A 9,801-nucleotide genomic window follows, 5' to 3' on the forward strand; every position below is an offset into this window, starting at 1 on the left:
TGTTCTCCCAGGACTGCAACTTCACTGGCCATTCCCTTGTTATGGGAGGAAGAAAGGAAGGAAGGAACAAAGGAATGAAAAGGAAGAAAAGAAAGGGAAAGAAGGAAGGAAGGGAAGGAAGAAAGGAAAGGAGAGAAGGAAAGGGAGGGAGGGAGGAATAGGGAGAGAAGGAAGGATGTATAAGAGGGAGCTAGTAGGTAAATGACTTCAGTTCTTTCAGTGAAAGATGAGATGTGGGAGCCAAGATGGTGGAGTAAAAAGGTAGCAGCTCTCACCCTCCCCTATCAACCTCTGAAAACCCAGAAAATATCACCCCAGGAAAAAAAAATCACTGTAACAGCTGAACTAGAAGAAAGACTGGGAACAGCAGTCCAACAGCCCAGCCAAAGGGTCTTCCAGTGCCTCAGTAACAATAAGGGAAGCAGCACTAGAAAGGGCCCCAGACGGATAAGCACCCTGCAGAATTCAGCTGAAGAAAGCAACCTAGAGTCTTCTTAAAGTCCCAGCCTTGCTGATTCCAACCCAACAACAGGTAAACTGTCAGAACCCTAGAGCCTTCAACTCTCAACCAAGAAGAGATCCTGAAGCCCAGGTGGGTAGAGCAGGCAAACATCAACACCTGAACCCCTGGGTGCCTCAATGAGGGCGGGGGAACCAGTGGAAACCAGCTCACAAAACCACCAGGTGCCTCAGCACTCTACTGCAAGGGAATCTCCCAGTGCATTAGCAAAAACGAGGGAGGCAGCATTGCAAGGGGCCCCAGGCAGATAAACACCCTGCAGCAGCCATCTAAAAGGAGCTGAAGAAAGCTAAAGGAAAGGAAAAGCAAGGCAACCTAGAATTGCCTGAAAGTTTCAGCCTTGCTGATTCCAGCCTAACATGAGGTAAGCTGCCAGAAACCTGCAGCCTACAATTCCCAGCATAAGAGGCACCATAACGCAAAGCCCAGTGACCAAGACCTAGGCTCACAACACAAGAAGCTTGGGTCAGTACCCTCTGTTCCCCAGCAGGAGAGCTCAATCTCTTTAAAGGGCAGGGAATAAAGAAACCATGAGTAAAAAGAAAAGTACCATAGATTCATATTATGAGAAGAGTGGAGATCAAGACAGAAATTCTGAAGAGGACAACATTGTCAACAAACCCACATCTGCAACATCAAAAGGGAATATGAACTGGTCTGAAGCTCAAAAAGCCTTCTTAGAAGAGCTCAAGAAGGATTTTAATAGTCAAATGAGAGAGGTAGAAGAGTCTTTAAAAAATGCAATTGGCCAATTGGAAAAAAAGTACATTGAAGAAAACAAGTCCCTAAAAAACACAGTTGGCAAACTGGAAAAGAAATACATTGAAGAAAACAAATCCCTTAAAAATGCAATTGGCCAAATGAAGAAGGAAGTACAAAAACTAACAGAAGAAAACAATCTGTTAAAAACTAGAATTGGACAAATGGAAACTAATGTCTCTATGAGAGAGCAAGAATCAGTCAAACAGAAAGAAAAAAAATGAAAAAATAGATGAATACATAAAATACCTCATTGGTAAAACAACCAACCTGGAAAATTGATCCAGGAGAGACAATTTAAAAATCATTGGACTACATGAAAATCATGATGAAAAAAAGAGCTTGGACAGTACCTTTCAGGAAATCATAAAGGAAAACCGCCTGGAAGTCCTAGAAACAGAGGGTAAGGTAACCATACAAAGAATATACTGCTCACCACTTGAAAGAGATCCCAAGTTGACAATGCCAAGGAATATAACAGCAAAATTCCAAAATTACCAGATAAAAGAGAAGGAGCTGCAAGCAGCCAGAGAGAAACAATTTAAATATCATGGAACCACAGTCAGGATTACACAAGACCTTTTAGCGTCTACATTAAAAGACCGCAGGGCGTGGAACATGATGTTCCCTAAGGAAAAGGAGCTTGGATTGCAGCCAAGGATCAACTACTCTGCAAAAATGAGCATGAGTTTTCAAGGGAGGAGATGCATATTCAACAAAATAGGGGACTTCCAAACCTTCCTCATAAAAAGACCAGAGCTCAACAAAAAATTTGATCTTCAAGTACAAGATTTAAGAAAGATGTAAAAAGGTAAATGGGATAGAAAGATACAAAATGTTGTTAATAAGGACGGACTGTTTAAATCCCTACAAGGGAAGATGATACTTGCAACTCTTGAGAACTGTATTGTTACTACACCATGTTAAAGGAGTATACATAAAGTGGGTGGATATTTGTTGACTTTGATGTAATGATAAAAAAAATCTAATCAAGTGGGTTAAATGGATCTAAGTAAGTTTATTGATCTGATCTTAGAAAACGTACTGAGGAAGGAGGAGGCAGACAAGGGTAAATTACATTACAGAAAAAGACAGTAAATCCTATTGCAGCAGAGGGAAAGAAGGGAGGGGGGTGAGCATTGTTTGAATCTTACTCTCATCAGATCTGTCTCAAGAAGGGAATAACATAATCAGTTGGATATAGAAATCCAACTTGCACTATGGGCAGTGGGAAGGAAGAGGGGAAGGAAAAGTGAGAGTGGATAAAAGGGAGGGAAGAAGCAGTAAGGGCAAAGGGGATAAAAAGGGAAAGGGATTATAGAAGGGAAGAGAGACTGAAGGAGGCGGTGGTAAAGGGGAAAACACTAGTGAGGAGGGAAAAGAAGAAAGGAGAAATAAAAACATAAACAAGGGTGAAAAAGGTTGGAGAAAAAGACGCAGATAGTAATCATAACTGTGCAAGTTGAATCTCTATCTTTTTTTTTTCTCTTCTGTTTAGTATTGTTTCCGCTTTCTGATAGTTCTTCCTACTGGTTTTAATTTTTACTTACAACTTCACTGATGTGAAAATATGTTTAATAGGAATGTAAATGTACAGCCTACATCAGATTGTATGCCATCTTGGGAAGGGTGGTGGGGAGGAAGGGGGAGAAAAATTTTAAACTCAAAAGCGTATGGAAGTGATTGTTGATAAATCAAAATAAATTAATAAAAAAAGAAAAAAAAAGGAAAGGTGAGATGTGGCTGTCAGCTGAGACAGGTGCAAGGAGGGGGAGCCCTGAGAGACTTGAAGGGGGACAAAAAGGTTTGGAAAAATCATGGTAGTAAGATAGTTGATTATGGAGGCATAAAATGATTGTTCTGCAACAGTGAGGGCCCAACTGAGATGATATAAAAAGTATACAATGGACCCAATAGGCACATTTTCATGATTTTCTCTAGCTTCATTCATTAGCACAGGAGTGAGGGCAAAGGCAGCAAATGGGACTTGGCATGGTAAGACTAGAGAATAGACAAGGAATTTTGAATTAAACATTAACGAACAATAATTGAAAAACAGAGAGCAGCAAAGTTTGTTGTTGCAATCCCTTGTACTTCAGTGAACCCAAGAAATGATTATCTTAAAGATACAGGAAAAATAAAGGAATTAATTTTTAAATTTTTTTTATTAATTTATTTTGATTTATCAACAATCACTTCCATATGCTTTGGAGTTGAAAATTTTTTCTCCCTCTTCCTCTCCCCCCATCCTCCCCATGACGGCACACAATCTGATATAGGCTTTACATTTACATACCCATGAAACATATTTTCACATTAGTGAAGTTGTAAGTAAAAATTAAAGCCAATAGGAGGAACCATCAGAAGGATGAAACAAAACTCAACAGAAGGTAAAAATAAGTGATAGCGATTTGACTTCCATAGTTCTTTCTTTGGATGTGGACAGCATTTTCCATTTCGAGGCCTCTGGAGATGTCTCACAGCCTTGTAATGCTGAGAAGGGTTCAGTTTAACAATATTAGTCATTGCATAACGTGGCTGTTATTGTGTACAGAGTCCTCTTGGTTCTGCTCACTTCACTCAGCATCAGACCATATAAGTCTTTCCAGGTTTTTCTAAAGTCAGCCTGTTCATCATTTCTTATAGCACAATAGTATTCCATTATGTTCATATTGCACAACTTGCTTAGCCATTCCCCAATTGATGGGCATCCTCTCAATTTCCAATTCTTTGCCACCACAAAAAGAGCTGCTATGAATATTTTTGTACGTGTGGGTTCTTTTCCCATTTGTTTCATCTCTTTGGGATATAGCCCTAGAAGTACTATTGCTGGATCAAAGGGTATGCCCATTTTTGTAGCCCTTTGGGCATAGTTCCAAATTGTTCTCCAAAATGGTTGGATCATTTCACAACTCCACCAATAATGTATTAGTGTTCCAATTTTCCCACATCTTCTCCAACATTTATCATTTTCCTGTTTTGTCATGTTGGCCAATCTGATAGGTGTGATGTGGTACCTCAGAGTTGTTTTGATTTGCATTTCTCTAATCAATAATGATTTAGAGCATTTTTTCATATGACTATAGATGAATAAAAGAAGTTATCGCAGGAAATGGAATAAGCACTTATATACAGCCTATTTGGTACCAACTCTGTACCAAGTACTGTACAACATCATCTTATTGGATTTTCACAACGACTTTGTGAGATGGGTGATGTTATGCCCATTTTACAGTTGAGGAAACGGGTTAATTGACTTGCCCAGAGTGGCCTGAAAGTCTGTGAAGTGTTACCTAGTTTATGTGTGTCCACATTGGTTTGTCTAAATGTGGCCTCATCAGGAGATGTGATTAAATATCTCTAGTCTCCTTTGCCCACCTTCTCAAAAGGAGATACCTCCTAGAATGGAAGCAGGAGATTGGGGCCATAAGGCTAGCCACTGCTCTCTTGAGATACGGGGTTCTAGGCTAGAATTACATCTATCCAACCCCACCCCAATATTGTTAGTCTATAGGAAATGAAACTAGTGTTAAGGGGGACCAGGAAAGGCTTCTTATGAAGGGTGAGATATTGAGACTTGAAGGAAGAGGAGATAAGGATGGAGAGAATTTTAGGCATGGGGATAAGCCAGAGAAAATACCCAGTTAGGTGATAGAGTGTCTTATTCAAGAATGAGAAAGTCCAGTGTCACTGGAATAGATTATATGGTAGGATATTAAGATCTAAGAAGACTGGGAAAGTAGAACGGGGGGGGGGGAAGTTTATGAAAAACTTTAAAAGCCAAAGAGGATTTTATATTTGATCTTGGAGGTGATAGGGAGCCACTGAATTGGGGAGTAAGCACTGGCAGGGAGAAGGGAGTGATATGGTCAGACTTGTGCTTTGGAAAAATAACTTTTTTTTTTGTTTTTTTAATTTATTTATTTTCAATTTTCAACATTCATTTCCATAAGATTTTGAGTTTTAAATTTCCTCCCCCTGCCATTTCTCCACCCTACCCCAACCCTGAGAACAGCATACCTTCCGATAAGGGCTCTACATTTATGTGCATGTTAAGCATATTTTCCCATCAGTCATGATGTAAAGAACAATTAGAACTAATGGGAGGAACCATGAGAATGAAGCAATAAAACAAAACAACAAAGGAAAAGGAGAGCAAATAGTATGCTACCATCTACATTGAGACTCCACATTTCTTTCTCAGGATGTGTATATAAATTTCTATCATGAATCTTTTGGAGTTGTCTTAGATTCTTGCATTGCTGTGAAGAGCCAAGTCTACTAAAGTCAGTCATCCCATAGTGCGGCAGTTATTGTGTACAATGTTCTCCTGCTTTTGCTCATTTCATTCTTTAACATTTCATGTATGTCCTTCCAGGTTTTTTTTTTTAATTCTGCCTCCTCATCATTTCTGATAGCACAATAGTATTCCATTACATTCATATACTACAACTTTTTCAGCCATTCTCCAATTGATGGGCATCAACTCAAGTTCCAATTCTTTGCCAACACAAAAAGAGCTAAATATTTTTGTACATGTGTGTCCTTTTCCCATCTTTATGATCCCTTTGGGGCAGACCTAGAAAAAGTATTTCTGGGTCAAAGGGTATGCACAATTTTATAACCCTTTAGTCATAGTCCCAAACTGCTCTCCAGATTGGTTGGATCATTTCACACCTCCACCAGCAACGTATTAGTGTTCCAATTTTCCTACATCTTCTCCAACATATACAATTGTTCTGTTTTATCATGTTAGCCAATCTGATAGGTGTGATGTGGTACTTCAGAGTCGTTTTGATGTACATTTCTTTAATCAATAGTGATTTTGAATATTTTTTCCATATAATTATAGATAGTTTTAGTTTCTTCCTGCGAGAACTGCCTGTTCCTATCTTTTGACCATTTATCAATTGGGGAACGACTTGTATTCTTATAAATTTGACTCAGCTCTCTATATATTCTAGAAATGAGGCCTTTATCAGAGGCACTGATTGTAAAAATTCTTTCCCAGTTTTCTGCTTCCCTCCATCTTGGTTGCACTGTCTTTTGCATTTGCATTGAATTTTTGCATTTGTGCAAAAACTTTTCAATTTAATACAATCAAAATTGTTCATTTTGCATTTCAAAATGTTTTCTATCTCTTGTTTGCTCATAAATTCTTCCTTTCTCCATAGATCTGAAAGGTAAACTATTACTTGCTCTTCTAGTTTGCTGATAATATCAGTCTTTATATCTAAATTGTGTATCCATTTTGACTTTTCCTTGGTATAGGGTGTAAGATGTTGGTCTATGCACAGTTTCTGCCATAGCTTTTTCCAGTTTTCCCAGCACTTTTTGCTAAATAGTGATTTCTTATCCCATAAGCTGGAGTTTTGGGATTTATCAAACACTGGATTAGCATAGTCATTGACTATTGTGTCTTGCATACCTAACCTATTCCATTGATCCACCACTCTTATTTCTTAGGCAGTACCAAGTGGTATTGATGATTGCTGCTAGGCCACTTTTGCTTGCATATCTTTTCATTAGTTCTTTTGATATTCTGGACCTTTTGTTCTTCCAGGTGAATTTTGTTATTGCTTCTTCTAGCTCTGTAAAATGCTTTTTTTTGGTAGTTTGATTGGTACTGCACTGAATAAGTAAATTAATTTAGGTAGAATTGTCATTTTTATATTAGCTCGGCTTACCCAAGAGCAACAGACATATTCCCGATTATTTAGATCTGACTTTATTTGTGTGAAAAGTTTTTTTTTTTTTGTAATTGTGTTCATATAACGCCTGGTTTTGTTTTGGTGCATGGATTCCCAAATATTTTATAGTGTCTACAGTAATTTTAAATGGAATTTCTTTTTCTTTCTCTTGTTTCTCAGCTTTGTTAGTAATATATAGAAATGCTGATGTTTTGTGTGGGTTTATTTCATATCCTGTAATTTTGCTAAAGTTTATTATCTCAAGTAGCTTTTTTACTTGATTCTCTAGGATTCTCTAAGTATATCATCATCATATCATCTGCAGAGTGATAGCTTTGCTTCTTCTTTGCCTATTCTAATGCCTTCAGTTTCTTTTTCTTCTCTTACTGCTGAAGCTAACCTTTCTAGTACCATATTGAATAACAGTGGTAATAATGGATGTCCTTGTTTCACCCCCAATCTTATTTGAAATGCTTCTAGTTTATCCTCATGTAACTGTCAAGATGCAAGCCACTTGTAACTGTCAAGATGCAGGCATTGTTTTTGACAAGTTAAAGTGCATGTCATTTCTTAATACAATAAAATGGGAGAAAAATGAAAAAGATATCCAAGTCTAAAATGTTCAATATTTTCCCATGTAAATTTGTGCATAGAAGGAAAATATTGTTTGCCCAGTCACTGGCAGAGTTTGGAATTTTATTGTGTTATTAATTATTGACTGGACCCCAAAAGCTTTTTGAAAATCTAAGAAAGTGGGGCAGCTAGGTGGTGCAGAGGATAGAGCACTGGCCCTGAAGTCAGAAGGACCTGAGTTTAAATCCAGCCTCAGACACAATACACTTACTAGCTGTGTGACCCATTGCCTAGCTAAAAAACACCCCCCCAAACCCCCCCCCAAATCTAACAAAGTAACAAAATAAGCTTACATTTTTAAACCATTTTTAAAATTTATATTCCAGGTAGACTTTTCTCATATACCAAAAAAAGTAAAGGAGTTTAAATGCACAATACATCTTCTAAGTTCTACTTCTACTCCTTCTCTGTGATTTTTTTCTAAAACCACTAAACAGATTAAGTACAAATCCTGCCTTATGCGAGAATGCTCAAAAAAGCTGTGGTTTTTTCCTCCTGTGTGTGTAAAGACTGTGATTAAGATTTACTTTATTCATTCATTCATTCATTCACTCATTTATTTATCTGGTTACTTATTTGTTTGTTTGTTTATTTATTTTGTTTGTTTATTTATCTATCCATATATCTATTTATCTATTTATTCATTCATTCATTCATTTATGCTAGGCAATGGGGTTAAGTGATTTGCCCAGGGTCACACAGATAGTAAATGTTATGTGTCTGAGGCTGGATTTGAGCTCAGGTCCTCCTGAATCCAGGGCTGGTGCTGTATCCACTGTGCCACCTAGCTGCCCCCTAAGATTTACTTTAAAAAAATAGAATTACTCTAATTCTTTGTGTTTTGACTGATATTAGTAAATCACTTCTAGAAATATCCGTTATTATTCGAAGTTCATTTTCCTGCATAAAATTTTGATTAGTAGTTAGTTGAAATCACAAAACTATAGAAAGTTCAGTATGTTTCCATAGGGAAAATAAGAAACATGTATAAAAACATTAAGCAGGAACCTGCCCTCTTTGGAATCCACTCCATCATTATCATCCCCTCCTCATCAGGTACCTTACCCCATTCCCTTTTTTAAAAAAGCTTCTTTTAATGGGATGTTTTCCTTTGTCTGATTGTAAGAAGCTCCTTCACAGCAGGCACTGTCTTTTCTTTTCTTATATGTATAAATACTGTGCCTGGCACATAATTAGCACTACATAAATGGTAGTTATTATTATTATTCTAAAGATACATTATGCTCTTAACCATAAATATAGTAAGATTGTTTATTTCAAAATCTATAAATACCTTAAAATTTCCAATCCAAGATGTGTAAGCATGAATGAATGTATTCATTTGTGAATTTAGGCTCCAGGACTTTTTTTTTTTTTTGGTGAGGCAATCAGGTTTAAGTGACTTGATCCACTGCACCATCTAGTTGTCCCTATTTGTTCTTAATTATGTACTATTCTCCTGAAGCTTCATCCCCTCTATTAGATCCCATTCTCTACTGAGCAAAAGTCATCTGTTGTAAAAACTTATTAATAGTCTGTTCTTTATGAAGAATTGGAAGAAGCCTGGAAACACTTGTGACAACTGGTGCAGAGTAAATTAAGCAGAACCATGAAAAGTATTCATAATGCCAACAATGAAAATGTAAACACATCCTAAACCAAATGTCCCATAATTATGATGACCAAGTCAACTTGTTCCTGAAGAGATGAGAAAACATGAAAAAACATTTCCCTCCCTTTTTTGCAGAGTCACTGTGGGTTGGTGGGGTGGCAGGGAGGATTGTTGAGGCTGCAGGTGTGAGGAGGAAGGAGGACACATGAAGACAGTGTAGAACTGTGGCATCAAATTCAAATAAAAATAGGGACCACTAAATTATACATGTCATTATGAATGTTGAAGGCCACATATAGACCTAAGTTGTAAAATATAATACTGTTTTATTGTATTTTTTAAATTTTGTTAAACATTTCCCCATTATATTTCAATCTGGTTTGGGCTGAACTCAGGAATGTCATGGGCTATATGTGTTTGATACTTTCAGTGGAAGGGACAGTCAGAAATGAAGGCTACAGAAGAACAAAAAAAAAATTGAATAAAAATGTTTTGAAGTAAAACATAATTAACTACAAATACAATAGTTGATTCTACATTCTCAAGGCCTGTTCTCACCTTCCAAAACAGTCAGAATCAGTCCATTA

This window comes from Phascolarctos cinereus, unplaced genomic scaffold, assembly GCF_003287225.1.
Source record: "Phascolarctos cinereus isolate Bilbo 61053 unplaced genomic scaffold, phaCin_HiC Scaffold_3;HRSCAF=262, whole genome shotgun sequence".
In the NCBI taxonomy this organism is placed as follows: domain Eukaryota; kingdom Metazoa; phylum Chordata; class Mammalia; order Diprotodontia; family Phascolarctidae; genus Phascolarctos; species Phascolarctos cinereus.